The sequence below is a fragment of the Triticum aestivum genome, chromosome 3B (genome assembly GCF_018294505.1).
Source record: "Triticum aestivum cultivar Chinese Spring chromosome 3B, IWGSC CS RefSeq v2.1, whole genome shotgun sequence".
Taxonomy (NCBI): Eukaryota; Viridiplantae; Streptophyta; class Magnoliopsida; order Poales; family Poaceae; genus Triticum; species Triticum aestivum.
In genome coordinates, this window is record NC_057801.1 from 411,534,284 (window position 1) to 411,548,175 (window position 13,892).

The 13,892-nt window shown below is 41.8% G+C and overlaps 1 long non-coding RNA gene across 2 annotated transcripts; it reads right to left on the bottom strand.

Annotated features, from left to right (window-relative positions):
* Positions 1-574: 574 nt before the first annotated feature.
* LOC123070112 (uncharacterized) lies at positions 575-7,434 on the bottom strand. Of its 2 annotated transcripts, XR_006433390.1 has the most exons (4): positions 6,944-7,434; positions 3,715-4,990; positions 3,255-3,312; positions 585-1,679 (listed from the first exon to the last, which is right to left on the bottom strand). It is a non-coding gene; the product is annotated as an uncharacterized lncRNA (long non-coding RNA). The 2 variants fall into 2 exon arrangements; XR_006433389.1 differs by having other exon boundaries at positions 575-3,312; positions 6,944-7,433.
* Between the last annotated feature and the right edge of the window lie 6,458 nt (positions 7,435-13,892).

Genomic DNA, 13,892 nt, shown 5'->3' on the forward strand with positions numbered 1-13,892 from the left:
CTGGATCCTCATCTCTCCCCATGTCCGCATGTGTATCTCACACACTCACTCTCTGATTATGTCTATGTGTCTCCACGTTACATAACACAAAGCCCCATTTATATGTCCCTCTCTATCCTCCACACACATAGACACAAAAAATCTCTTATCATTGCCTCAGTCTCTAGACATATCACACACACACACACACACACACACAGTCTCTCTCTCTCGCAAAAACGCTCAACAAGGGTTTCCCCGTGAATAACTTACCGTCTATTCATCAACAGTCGTGGCAGTACGGCAAACACGAGACGTGAAAAAGAATAAATCTACACGTGCGTAGACCAGCTAGTATGACTACTAGGACTAGAGCAAGCCGAAAGCGCGCCGCCGTCACCCCCTCCTTATCGGCGACGGGAAAACCTTTGTTTTACACAGTCGAGAGGTCATTGTGCTAAGGCCCCACATGCTGAGCGTTGAATAGAATGTAGATCTTAGTTTATGGAAACAAGTATCGGTAATACGTTTGTATCTCCATACTTATATTTCTTCTCTTATAAAAAACCGAGTTGGTGATGATGGTACGCGTGCCGTCTTGCAATATAGACCGTCCGATCTATATCTGAAGGATGGAAATCTATCTATTATATAATTAAGACAAGAGTCAAACAAGCCATCACGTTCGTCCACATACACTAATCTTATTTACACCGTTCGATTAGAATAACAATGGCTCAAATTTAAAGTTTCTTACGTAACATGTAAAAATATATGTACCGGCGATATTGAACTCTTATGTTGTCACGTAAAAATATATGTACCGGCGATATTGAACTCTTATGTTGTCACGTTGACGCATAATATAGAATAAAAAAACTATTGCAATAGGAAAACGATGTGATTCGGATGTGATGATATGAGGATGACAAGTCATGCACGACCACACATGCACACATGCATGTACAAGAATAAACAATCCTTTTTTAGTTACAATCGGAATCAGATATGGAACCCTATCCTACTACTCCTGAAACATATACGCAGGTCAAAAAGAAGTATACTACTACAATGCAAGCCAGGACTCATCATCATATACGCATCCATGTAAAAAGAAATATACTACTACAACTAGTAAAATGCCCGTGCGTTGCTACGGGCTAAATTGCATACAAATGTATCAAACAACTGATTAAGGCTCAAGGTCAAAGTTCATTTCTCCCTCATACGTCCAAGCATGTTCGACATCAAACGAGCACCCAATAGGCTCCCCAAAATTCAACGTTCTCAGTTCAAACTCCCCCAAATCCAGCCCATATGTGGGGGAGAAATGCGGGTGTCCTAACTATTCTTCATGTAATCTCCAACATGGGGCCCAACAAAAAAACCACCACACAACCCACCCTTCTCTTTTCCTGTTGCCCCTCCCCCACTTTTCCGTCATAGTGAAATAGTTCTCGCTGGAGCCCTCTCCTTTAAAACCGGATGACGCCCACCTCACCTTCGGTGTGGCACCCTCTCTCTTTCACACCATACTTCCCCATGGACCGCCAAAAGGTCCCCTGCCAACCGCCCCGCTCTCCGCCCTGATCCCCTCCACTCGGGCTCGTGTCGATCCGCCACTGCTATAAAGGGGGAGAAGGCATGCGCCGCTCATGACACCCCCCACCCCCGAGCCAAGAAGGCAGATCTGATCTCTCCTGAGTCATTGCCACATTGTATCATACTATTGAATATCGTGCATTACCATGAAACAAAATACAATATCAACCGTTGGGCATGCAATAGATACACCACCGTGTTCGTTATTAACTCTTGAAACAACCAACCAATGCATTTACCCTTCTATCCTAACAAAAAAATTGTACAACTTGATGAAAAAATTATGAACTCCTCGTTTATGCAATTCGCTGCAAAGCCATCTCTAATGAAACGTAATTTGTCACATTTTCTAGTAGAGCGCCCATGCGTTCCAATGGGAACCAAAAATTGACACCCTTATAATATAATAGAGGTTCTTCGAACACCCAATATTATAAATTTGGCATACATATTTTCCAAAGGCAATTTAGAATTTCATATTTAGTAGGTCCATACATGCAACCCCCCGCTCATCTATTCAGGTGTGGGACCAAATAATGGGTATCAAAATAACGAGAATTGCAACCATGTATATATCATAATTTACGAATTTAAAAATCTAAAAAATATTGATTTTCCAAGATTATCGTCAGCAAAAGTTCACGAAAAGATCAGTGTGGACGTCACCGCCACTACGATGCCTATACCCGAAAACCCTAATTCCATCAGTCCGGGCGACTACTGGAACCACATGAAACCATTTGACCCTCTCTCTCCCCAACTTGCTTTTATTTTTATTTTTCAGAAAGAAGAATCCCAAACTTGCTTTTATTTCTATTTTTCAGTAAGAAGAATCCCCAACTTGTTGTTGACTTTTTCTATGCCAAATGAAATGCTCTGCATTTTTCTGCCAATATAAATGATGCACGCATTCTGTTTCACTATTTGTCTGGGACATAACTCTCTAGTCATATATATAAAATACCACATCTGATGTATTTATTAGGTGATGGGTCATTTAATATTGCATAGTATTAGGATGTAAACTTACCCAGCATGGTTCCTTATACAACCCGGGCAATTTCGAAATTGATGAACAATAATTTAGCCTCTAGACCCTCATTCAGTGTCGTTATATATAACCCATTCAAAACATTCATTATGAATATTCTGAAAATAATAAAAATGATAGAAGAAGGGGTAATATACATACGTAATATTCATATTCTTCGCCGGTTTACCCAGAATCACTGGATTAAAGAAGCTAATGAATTTACTAATAGGTCTTAGAAAAGTCAATGAATATGGAATAGAAATCACACTTCTTCTGGATTATTTTAAACTGAAGTGAGGATGTCTATCCTCAGGTTGAATTAATTAATCTGTGTGGTAAAAAGATACAATAGGTTAAGCGCATAATAAGCAACTGGCACTAACACAGAGCTACACCCAAACTTATCATATACTCCCTCCATTCCGTAATGTAGTGCGTCAGCGCTTTTCGAGATTTAAGTTTGACCATAAATTTAACCATGTTAGTTAAATTTATGGTCAAACTTTATCTCAAAAAGCGTGGGTGCACTACATTATGGAATGGAGGAATTACAACATTATGCATTTGACATGGCAAGATATTTTTATCAACCATAATGTATGCACTATTGATAGACATGAGATGGTTAAATATCAGTAACCTCAAAAGATGCATAATTTCCTTATCAATGCTGCACCTTAAGGCCAAAACTCAGCAACCTGAACAGATAAGACCATGCTCATTATATAACTCAATTCACTGACATAACATATGGTGTAATAACAAAAGATGAAGCTAAAACTTTTGAAATCCCTACCATCTTGTAAGAGCTAAACTTTTCTATTAGTTGTGAACTTCCATTTGATATTTCTCAAATTTGTGTTTTTTTAAGATTAACACATGCAAAGCAAAGTTTAGTATTCAGAACTGGAACTCTACAATTTTAGAGAAAAGTTTAATAACTAAAGCTTGAGAAACAAATGCGGTTATAAATACATGACACGCAAAGTTCAGTACAATTCTGGACTATGGGGGTTGTAAGTTTTATTTCCAAAGCATGACACACGACTTCTAAGCTTCCTATCATTGTCATTTTTTTGAAAATACAGAAAATAACATACCTGGATTTTTTTCTATGAAATAGGGACGGTAAGACTTCCCACAAAATTATCTGCGCACAACATCCCATGGAAGGCCCGGCAGTCAGCAAACAACACTTAGGGAGGAAGCGCGTAGATCGTCAGTGTCACACCATATATAGCTCAGTTAGTTGGCATGTACTGTCGTACTTGGCATGTTAATATTTAGTAGATCCATCCATTATATTGGTATATCCTCCAACTGCAGTACGTGCAATAAGGAATGATCAAAAGAGTGAATGAATCACGTACATACTATTCGTCCAACTGGAATTGGAACCCAGTGTGCTGTCTCGGCAACATCGCATTGTTCCAACTTCCAAGGGAACCCATCAGCCTCCCATACGTTGTCACAAAGGAACCCCGTCTCCATTTGCTCCATGCCTTCTTTGCTAGCGCCATCATCAAAGCCTCATCGACCCTCGGCAAGTGCACATGCTACAACCATGGCCGACACCGCCAGCACTGCTGCACTCGCATAGAACCTGACCTCGGGCGTTGCTGTAGAGGAATCATCCGTTCATTCTTCTAGCAGTTGTCCCAAGCTGTAGCTAGCTGTGTATAGAGATTAAAAGGTTAGAAGAAATAACGTGAATGTAATCTTAACCAAGTAAACAGTCACGTTAATACTTATCTAACACCGCCAAGGATAACTTCACTAAAAAGCAATCTTTGCAGTGCAACTTGCAAAGACAACTATCATCTGTTTTGTTATATGGGTTATATCACTCATGTTCATTTTTGGCAAGATTCAAATATCAGAAAATAGCTTCATTCAAAATTACAGTTCTGAAGAATTTCCATGTTATACAGATAATTACTAATCTCATAGATACTCTGTTGCATTAGCAAAACACAAGTGCACATTTACTGCCTTCTAGGATTACAACCGGAGATTGACACATTAAATAAAATACTTAAAAACGGATAATCTCTACAAAATGCGCACTTCGGCAAGATGTTACAAAATGCCTGTCGTTATAACAAAAGCGAATGAAGCGGATAATTCTACTGATGAATTACAAAATTCCTGCAATTTGATGCTCACTTCAACAACAAATACTTAAAAGCGGATAATTAACTAAAAGGTGAAGCAGAAGCATGAACTGCTAACCGTTACTTGATGACCTATCTACACAATTGAGAGAGTCTGTATGTAGTATTATGCCTATCAATATCACAAAGATGGATGTGTACTTTCCTTGCTCCTAGACCATGAACTAAATTGTCATAATTTTCTTGTCTTCCTCCCTTCGTCCTGCATGGAACCAAGCATTACTCATACTCCATTTTTACACAACTGAAATAAATAATCAGATAAAAGTCTGAACAACTTCCCACAAAATAAAAGGGCATATCTAATGAAACACGTTCAGTCAAAAAAATGTTCTCACTGGAGAGCACATCAATGTAAAATGAAAAGTATCAATCAAGTTCTAAGTTGTACACCGCCAAGGATAACTTCACTAAAAAGCAATCTTTGCGGTGCAACTTGCAAAGAGAACTCTCATCTGTTTTGTTATATGGGTTATATCACTCATGTTCATTTTTGGCAAGATTCAAATATCAGAAAATAGCTTCATTCAAAATTACAGTTGTGAAGAATTTCCATGTTATACAGAGAATTACTAATCTCATAGATACTCTGTTGCATTAGCAAAACACAAGTGCACATTTACTGCCTTCTAGGATCACAACCGGAGATAGACACATTAAATAAAATACTTAAAATCGGATAATCTCTATAAAATGCTCACTTCGGCAAGATGTTACAAAATGCCAGTGCGTTATAACAAAAGCGAATGAAGCGGATAATTCTACTGATGAATTACAAAATTCCTGCAATTTGATGCTCACTTCGGCAACAAATACTTAAAAGCGGATAATTAACTAAAAGGTGAAGCAGAAGCATGAACTGCTAACCGTTACTTGATGACCTATCTACACAATTGAGAGAGTCTGTATCTAGTAGAATGGCCGTGCGTTGCCACGGGCATTTGAAATCTTCTACTGAAGTTGTATATATAATATAACATAATGCATCTTAAACTTCACATACATACCAAAGATAGCTAGTAAAAATCGGGTAATAATTGAAATCCACTTCACTTGAAATGTAAGTTGATGAAAAAAATATAATTTGATGATATGTACATAGAAAACCATGACCGCACTAATAATTTGTTACGAATTAAGATTTCTACTTGATGCGCTTAAGATTTTCTCACACAATATCAACAATGATTTTTTCAGCTTCATTCCCATGATAATAATCATCCTACATAAGCAATATATGTAGTTAGCATGAATGTTTCACAAGGAAGGTCTAAGAATGTGCAACGGAGAATACTCATCGTGCAAATCAAAGGAAGCAAGGAGAATGGAGAAAATGATGAGAGAATATGAAGGGATTAATCCATGTCTCCTACTCTAGCTCAGCTCACATGAGAACCACCGCGCCAAGTAGTCCGCGCTGCAACTGCAGTAGCGCCTCAATCTACATCCTGGATCAAGGAGACAAACAAAATAGAGAAGAGGAGCGGTGGTTCATCGTGGATCAATTGTGTGGTTGCCGGCAACGAGATTGAAGTTCGCCGGCGACAAGACCTAGCCAATAGCCCGTTAGTGTTATATGTAGGTCACATGTACAGGATGTTTCACTTGAGAAAAATGATACAAACCGGTAGTTTTCTAGGTGACAAAAATGGTCCAGCATCACGACCCTAGGGCCTATACCATCCCATTAGAATTGATATACATGGTTTACGCAGAGTTGGTTCAGTTTCCTTTTTCTAATACCTTAATCGATAAGAATACGATTTCTACTCAGTATCAACGAGAGATACAAATTCCATTCTGTTGTGCTATTAAATAGTCTGCAAATGGTTATTTCAAAAAAAAAAACTGCGAACGGCTAAGCCTTTAGATAGTTACCACGTCCAGCACTACATCAACACTTTCAGTCATATTTGAGGAAAACTTTGCATCTCAAGCACATCAAGGAACAGTAATTAACACACTGTATCGCACAGAAATATAGCACATCAACCACACAAGCCGGTCTTCAGTCAAATATTACTTCATTCAGTTCAAAAGCAAGTCAATAAGTAAGGGGTCAAAGAAACCAAATCTTTTAATTTACTTTAACAAACTATAAGTAAATCACCTTATGAAGAACAAATGATGTGGGAGTTTACAAAGAGAATCATACCTGTTGCTCTTCCTTAGCCTGGGACGAAAAAGTAACAACATGCCTTTCAACGCGACGCCAAAGTTCTCTGTCCCCGCACCCGTGACCTCCCCGGCGACCGGCATCTGCGTTTCCAGATTAGCGACGCAAGATGCGGTCTCCCTGGTGACCGGCGCAACAGCAGTAGCTTGACCGCGCGGACCATGCCTCGGTCAGGAATGGCCTCCAAGACAACGCACTTGCAGCCCACTCGATTTGGTACAACCGGCTTGGAAGATCAGCATGCACGAGTTCATCCGGGAACTCAGCGAACCAGTGTGCCCTCCGTCAGATGCGTCACCGCCTCCTCCGCGCCACCAACCTCCAGACCCGTCGCCACAACAGCTAGCTGCCGTACATGACGAGGTCCAGTAGATTGCCGCGTTCTCCAGTGCTCTCCCTTGCCTAACCCATGGCCGCGCCTATCCAAACCACAGCGGTAGAGAGAACGGTAGAGAAAGGGGATTTTGGTTGTCTCCGTGATTTGGGTAAAATGATAGTTTTTTTATTCCTGCTTTTTACTATGGTAACCAAAGGAAGATAAAAACAGTAGTTGCAGAGAAGGTGAAATGTTAGACCAATGGTAACTCACACAATAATGTAACATTCATTTTCTAAATGAAAAATATACACACACGTAGCCATCCAAAGGCATGTTTCTTCAAAAGAGTTTGATTAAATGGATACAAATCATATAGTGAAAAAATAAGTTAGAAAAAATTAATTTCGCAAAAACACAAATGAAATACCTTCAACTACACGAAAGAAAAAATAATTTGTTATGAATGATTCTTATACTCCCTCCTTCCATCTATATAGGGCCTAATACGTTTTTCAAGGCTAGCTTTGACCAAATATTAGAGCAATAATATATGACATGCAACTTACACAAAGTACATTGTCAAATTCGTATGTGAAAGGAGTTTTCAATGATATAATTTTCACATTATGCATGTCATGTATTATTAATCTTGTCAATAGTCAAAGGATGTCTTAAAAACGCATTAGGCCCTATATAGATGGAAGGAGGGAGTATATAAACATTGTATAATGAGAGTGGATTTTTGGAACATGGGTGCATTGAAGGACTTTATTTTAAATAGTTCTGGAATCACATTTAAAAATTCAAAAAAACCCTAAAAGAATTCCCCATGATCATATGGATGGATATTACACATGTGTAAAGTTTGGTGATGAAATAAGCAAACATGTGAGTTATGCAAAAATGACAAAATGACGATCTCTAAATAGTGAATAATGCATGCACTATTCATCTTTCCAAAATCATGATTTTATCATTTGTGCATAACTCACATGTTACTTATTTCATCATCAGAATTTGCACATAATTAACATACATCCATATGAAAATATGGAATTGTTTTTGGAAAATTTTGAAACTTCAAAACATCATTTTGGCACTATTCAAAATATAGTGCTCCAATGCACCCTCAACCAAAGTGACATTTTGATTGTACAATGTACTATAAACCTCATAGAACCAAACCAATAAAGGAAAGTAATAAATCTATGGAAATACGTGAAATACGAAAAAATGTATGAAGCTAAAAAATGCATATAGAGGAATTTATTATAGAAAAATTAAATACCCAATATAAATATATCAAAAGCTAGCCGCGCAAATGCGCGGGTGCACCTGCTAGTTAAACTAAAAGATACCTACACCTCTCTCCACATTTGCAGACAAGGCCTTCCCTCGTTCATCCTTATCTTCAACAACCTCATTGTTGAGCAATTAAAAAAGGAAGCCTCTAGAACAAACTGGCCTGGTGGCCGCTTCCGGTGTCGTCCATCCCCATGCCTCCACTCAGTCCAACCACCAATCACCACCACGCCCCACTCCTCTTCACCTTATCTCCTATTTCTCGAGATATCATTAGTTTTTACATATGGGATTACTCCCGCATGGGTCAATCACAACAAGTGTTTTATAAAAAAAATGCATCTTGATGTTCCGTGCAATGCACAGACATCTTGCTAGTACTCCTACAGAAGACTAAGTTGGTGATGATGGTGTGTCTGCCATCCATCATTTCTGACCATTAGATATACATCTAGCGACTGTGAGGTAAGTTGTTGCCTTTCTCACCAACATCCCACTTCTCTACCAATTTGCAGAAAACCCATAATTAGTATCTTAAAACAAACCACATCCCTCCCTCACCACACCAAAACAGCCCAAGGAATATATTCTGGTTGAAACATAATATATCTCTAGTGATATATGTATATCAAAATTAGAGTGTTTTGTATCAAGTTTGTGAATAAGTATTATTCTAATTATGATCCGTTGCAACGCACATGAACATTGCTTGTATTTCCAACCATGCAAAAAAAATCCTAGTATTTCCATAGTTTCGAGTTTTTCATCAAGATTGATATTTACTTTCAATCACGTACACATATGCACTATGTAACTAGCTTGCTTATTGGCTTCCAAAGTTTAACTTTCACTCCTACTTGCAATATGTAGAGTATTTAACAAAAAACTACCACTTTCAACCAGCCCTAGGAAGAAATTATTGTACAAAAAATAGCAAAAACATACCCAAAATTTCTTAATCCACGCCAAAAACTACTACCTAGTGCCGGTTAGGCTCGTTTAAACCCGTTTATGACAGGGTTGGCCCACACGTCCATGCTGATGAGGCAGCTTAAACCAACACATTTTGTTTGACCGTTCACATGAGGGACCCACATCAGACCTTTTATCCTGTTATTCCCCCTCAAATCATTATTTTTCCTGAACATTACTTCAAACAGTACTGATGTGTGTTCGTCGGTGGCTCCGGTGATGAGAGAGTTGGCCGCCGCTCCGCCGGACGGGTCGGACGCCGCGCTGGCCTCCGCATGGGTTGGCAGGCTGGCCCGAGCGTGACTCATGAGCGAGCAAGCCGCCGCGCTGGTAGCACAGCGCGCGTGAGCAAGCCGCCGCGCCGCCGTGCCAATCTAGCTAGCAAACCTTGCAGACAAGCAGCTGGACAGAGCTATCTTGGCTAGCTAGTGTCCGCGAGCGTCGGACGGAGTTGGCATCCGGGCTGCCGCAAGATGGGCTCCGCACCGCCGACGGTTTTGACCTCGCCTTCTGCCGGCGGCGGTAGCTGCGTCCCATGGCCGAGGTTGACTAGGTGGACGGGCCGGAGGTAGGAGGTCACTCGGGGATTTTTGTGCAGACCGGCATGTAGGTCCCATAAGTCATAATGCCTAACTTGCCGGTCGAATAGAAGGCGTTGACTTAAGGGGCGAGATGGGTTTAAACGTGCCTATAACGGCACTTTGTATAGTAGTCATTTCTTGGTAGGGCTGGTTGGTAAGGGCATGTACAATGGTTGATAAGGTAGTCTTATCTTAAGTCTACCACGTATGCAAGTGGTAGTAGTTTCTTGACATTATTAGTGGTTTCTTGGCATTATTAGTGGTTTCTTGTAAGGAACAATGTACTACTAGCGACAAAAGGCGATTCTAGGTTGCGTTGTACTCCAACGAGTACTACTAGTGGTCGCGGGAGTGTATACCTCGTTTTGTGGGTTCGATCCCGGCCGAACGCACGGCGGCATTTTTTTTAAATAGTATCTTCGCTTCGAGCCAATGTTGTACACGGGTAGTTTGAGTTTTGAAGTCGAACAGACGTACGACACCACAATCTGGGTGCACTGGATAGCCTAGCCACGTGAACGGGGGTTTTCCTTCCCATCACATCGTCGCTCGTGTGCTCGCCCTAGCCGTACCTCGCTTGCAGCTTCCTCATCAGCTAGTAGCATATTTAAACTAGCGCCTCCCAATTAAGCCTGAGGAGCGGGAAAAGCCTGGCGCAACATTGGGAACTGTGTAATATGGCTCTGTACGTAAAATGCTACTAGTACTCTACTACTCTGTAGCTTGTGGCGTTGCACGCATGGACTTCACTCCATTATCTACTCTATAAAAGAAATTCTTCTTGACATGATTTTTTTTAAACGGAGGCAAAAGCTTTGCCTCATCTCATTAATAAAGAAGGAACTACTAACAAAGTTCGACGAGATCCATTACACCTCCACAAATGGAAGCGAAAAGCCTAGTCTCGCTGTATCAAATAACTCAAATGTTCTACCCCCACAGTAACTGTCGCTGATAAACAGGCTGCTAGTGTGTGCGTGAGAGGAGCGACTGAGTAGGCCAGCTACATGCTTGAATAGAGCACCGAGAGTACCCATTACACAGGTGTACTTTCCTTGCATTGATAGCACATCAATGATTCTAGAGAACAGTAGTACCCTCCACTTCCAACTGTAGCTCCTTGGCCCTGAGATTCAAGAGTTCAAAACTGGTGCACTATACTAGAAGTACAGTACATCGCACTACTAGTTGAGAAAGTAGTACTAGTACTGCTACCGTACGAGTACGTAGTAAATAATAGCCTCACCCCTTCGCTAAGGAATGATCGAGGAGCTACAGTTGGAAGGGACGAGACCCTGCGGTTACTACGCCCTTATCTCCTCCTCGCTAGTTCCCTTCCCCCCGAAGAGAAGGCAGTTCGTCACTGCTCCCATGGATTCGCCAGGCGATTCTTCTCCTCGTTGGGGCTGGGAGACCTTGGATGATGATCCTCTAGGAGAAATCGCACGCCGCTCTGACGTCCTCACCGCTGCAAGACTTGGTGCTTCCTGCACCAACTTTTCCAAGACAGTGCTTAAACAGGCTTGGGAAAAGGCCATGCTTGTTGGTCTTCCATGCGTCCTCGAGGAGAAGGTTCTTCTATGGGACAATCCTTCGAATAGTCCACCGCTCCCTGGCCATGGTTGCACGTTGACTCCGCTAGAGTTGCCGACGTTGAGAGGTAGTTGGATTTTGTCCGATGAGCAGGTCAGTCATGGCATTTGATCATGTAGTACTTAGTTATTTCATTTCCATCCCGTAATTTCTCCGCTGCCCACCATCTTATATATAGGTCTGGGTCGGTGCCAACGAAGATTGGCTTGTATACCTCCGGCCGGATACCACCATCATTTTGCACAACATCCACATCAGTGCGGCCGTTCCCGTAGACCCCTTCTCCGCCATTAGGATCGGCCTTCCGGACTGGCTGGGATTGAATACGTATGATGCCTACATGAGATTGAAGAAGATAGCAATTGCGGACCCACCGACAAAGCGATGCGGCTACAACGATTACTATCTCATCGCGGTGTTCGACATAAGGATTGCCATCAATGCAAGAGGTAGTAATGACAGAGGCTGGCGCATGTTGGCCGCGATAGATGTGTACCCCTACACGTTCGAAGACGCCGTGCACCATCTAGGCCGCATCTTCGCAGTGACAAGCCAGGGGACTTGTTTCATCTGGTTGCCATCCTACGGTACGAAAGATTAAAAACAGAATGCACAAACCATCATTTGCATCCCTAACGGTACTCCATTATTTTGCAGGGACCAGTCATCCCCCGATCAAAATAAGATCGCCGATCCTGGATGTGCATTTGCACCCGCGATTCGGTCTAACCTGGGACCTTGTAGCTGACTTTGTCATATTGGGATCAACTATCTTAGCAGTCGTTATCCATGGTACCACTGATGTGCAACATGGTTACACAATCTACCACGATCGGACCGTCACCATCTACCCAGGTATTCCATTTAGTATTATATTTTTTAACCCTCTCGCCTTCTCTTTCATTGTTGTACTACTTACTAGTACTAGTAGGAGTACTTTTTACCTTGGAGGACACATATAGCTAGCTAGGCCCTTGAAGACTTGAACCCACTAGCTGCCACCATTTTTGTTTTTCCATGTCTTACTATCTCATCCATGTAGCCAAGAGTGGCTATATATAATAAGCCGATTATTTTATTTCCTCTATGCCGGAGTAGTACTATTTGCTGCATAGTATTACTGACCGCCATATTTGAGCACAACATTATTATGCATGAACCTTGACTATGTACGTCACCATGTGTCCAGATCTGAGATGCCACGTGTACCGGATGAACGGCGGTGAGTTCGATCCCCGTGATGCTACATGGGTGCCGAGGAACACTCTTGGAGAGTACTCGCTTTTCATTGGGGACAACTACCCCATTGTGAAGCGGATGCCACCTTCCGTGCACGACACCGAAGGCCTGCCATTCATGAAGCATGGTTGTGTCTTCAGTGCGCACCGCCGGATGAACGACATGCTGGGACATGCTATTCCTGATTTATGCCGCTTCAGCTTGGATGAGTCTCCATCGTGTGGAACCGGACTAGAAAGCTGCGACAGTGATTCCCGTTGCCCACCGCTATGGATCGTGTCATCCATGAAGAACACCTGGGACTGGAACCTGGAAGAGGACATGTAGCCCATCTATAACGTGTAAGTGGAGTATGGTAAATTGTGAACGGTAACACTGTGAATATATATAGACTAGTCGTGCACAAATTTATCACATGAATTGGAGATGAAGTTGTGTGGCATACTGGCATTTGTCCATTAGTATTTATTACTAGTAAATGTGTTATGTGTGCGTGCAACTTGTATGGTTGTTGCACGGGCTCCAACATGCTCTTTGAGAAAAAAAGGTTGCACAACTTTGGATATAGGTAACGTGGCGGCATCATACAGTAGCACCGTTCGCTATAGTTGTAGTATACTCCTACCAGGATGACAACACCTATAAAACCTTGCGCTTGGCTCTTTGCCTCTTCGGGTGGTTCAACAGTTCGTACTCGTGTGAACCTTGCACTTGGCTCTTCGCCTCTTCGGAAGGTCCAACAATGATGATACTACAGTATAATATGCTTCTGGACAATCTGACACCGATTGAACTGCTGCATGTCCACTGCGAGGGCGAGGGCGAGGGAGAGGGAGAGGGATAGGGCGCTATAGTAAAAACCCTCTCCTTGTCCTGCGAGCCACCACGCGCGTGGGCGAGGGAGAGGCGTAGTAAGCAAACT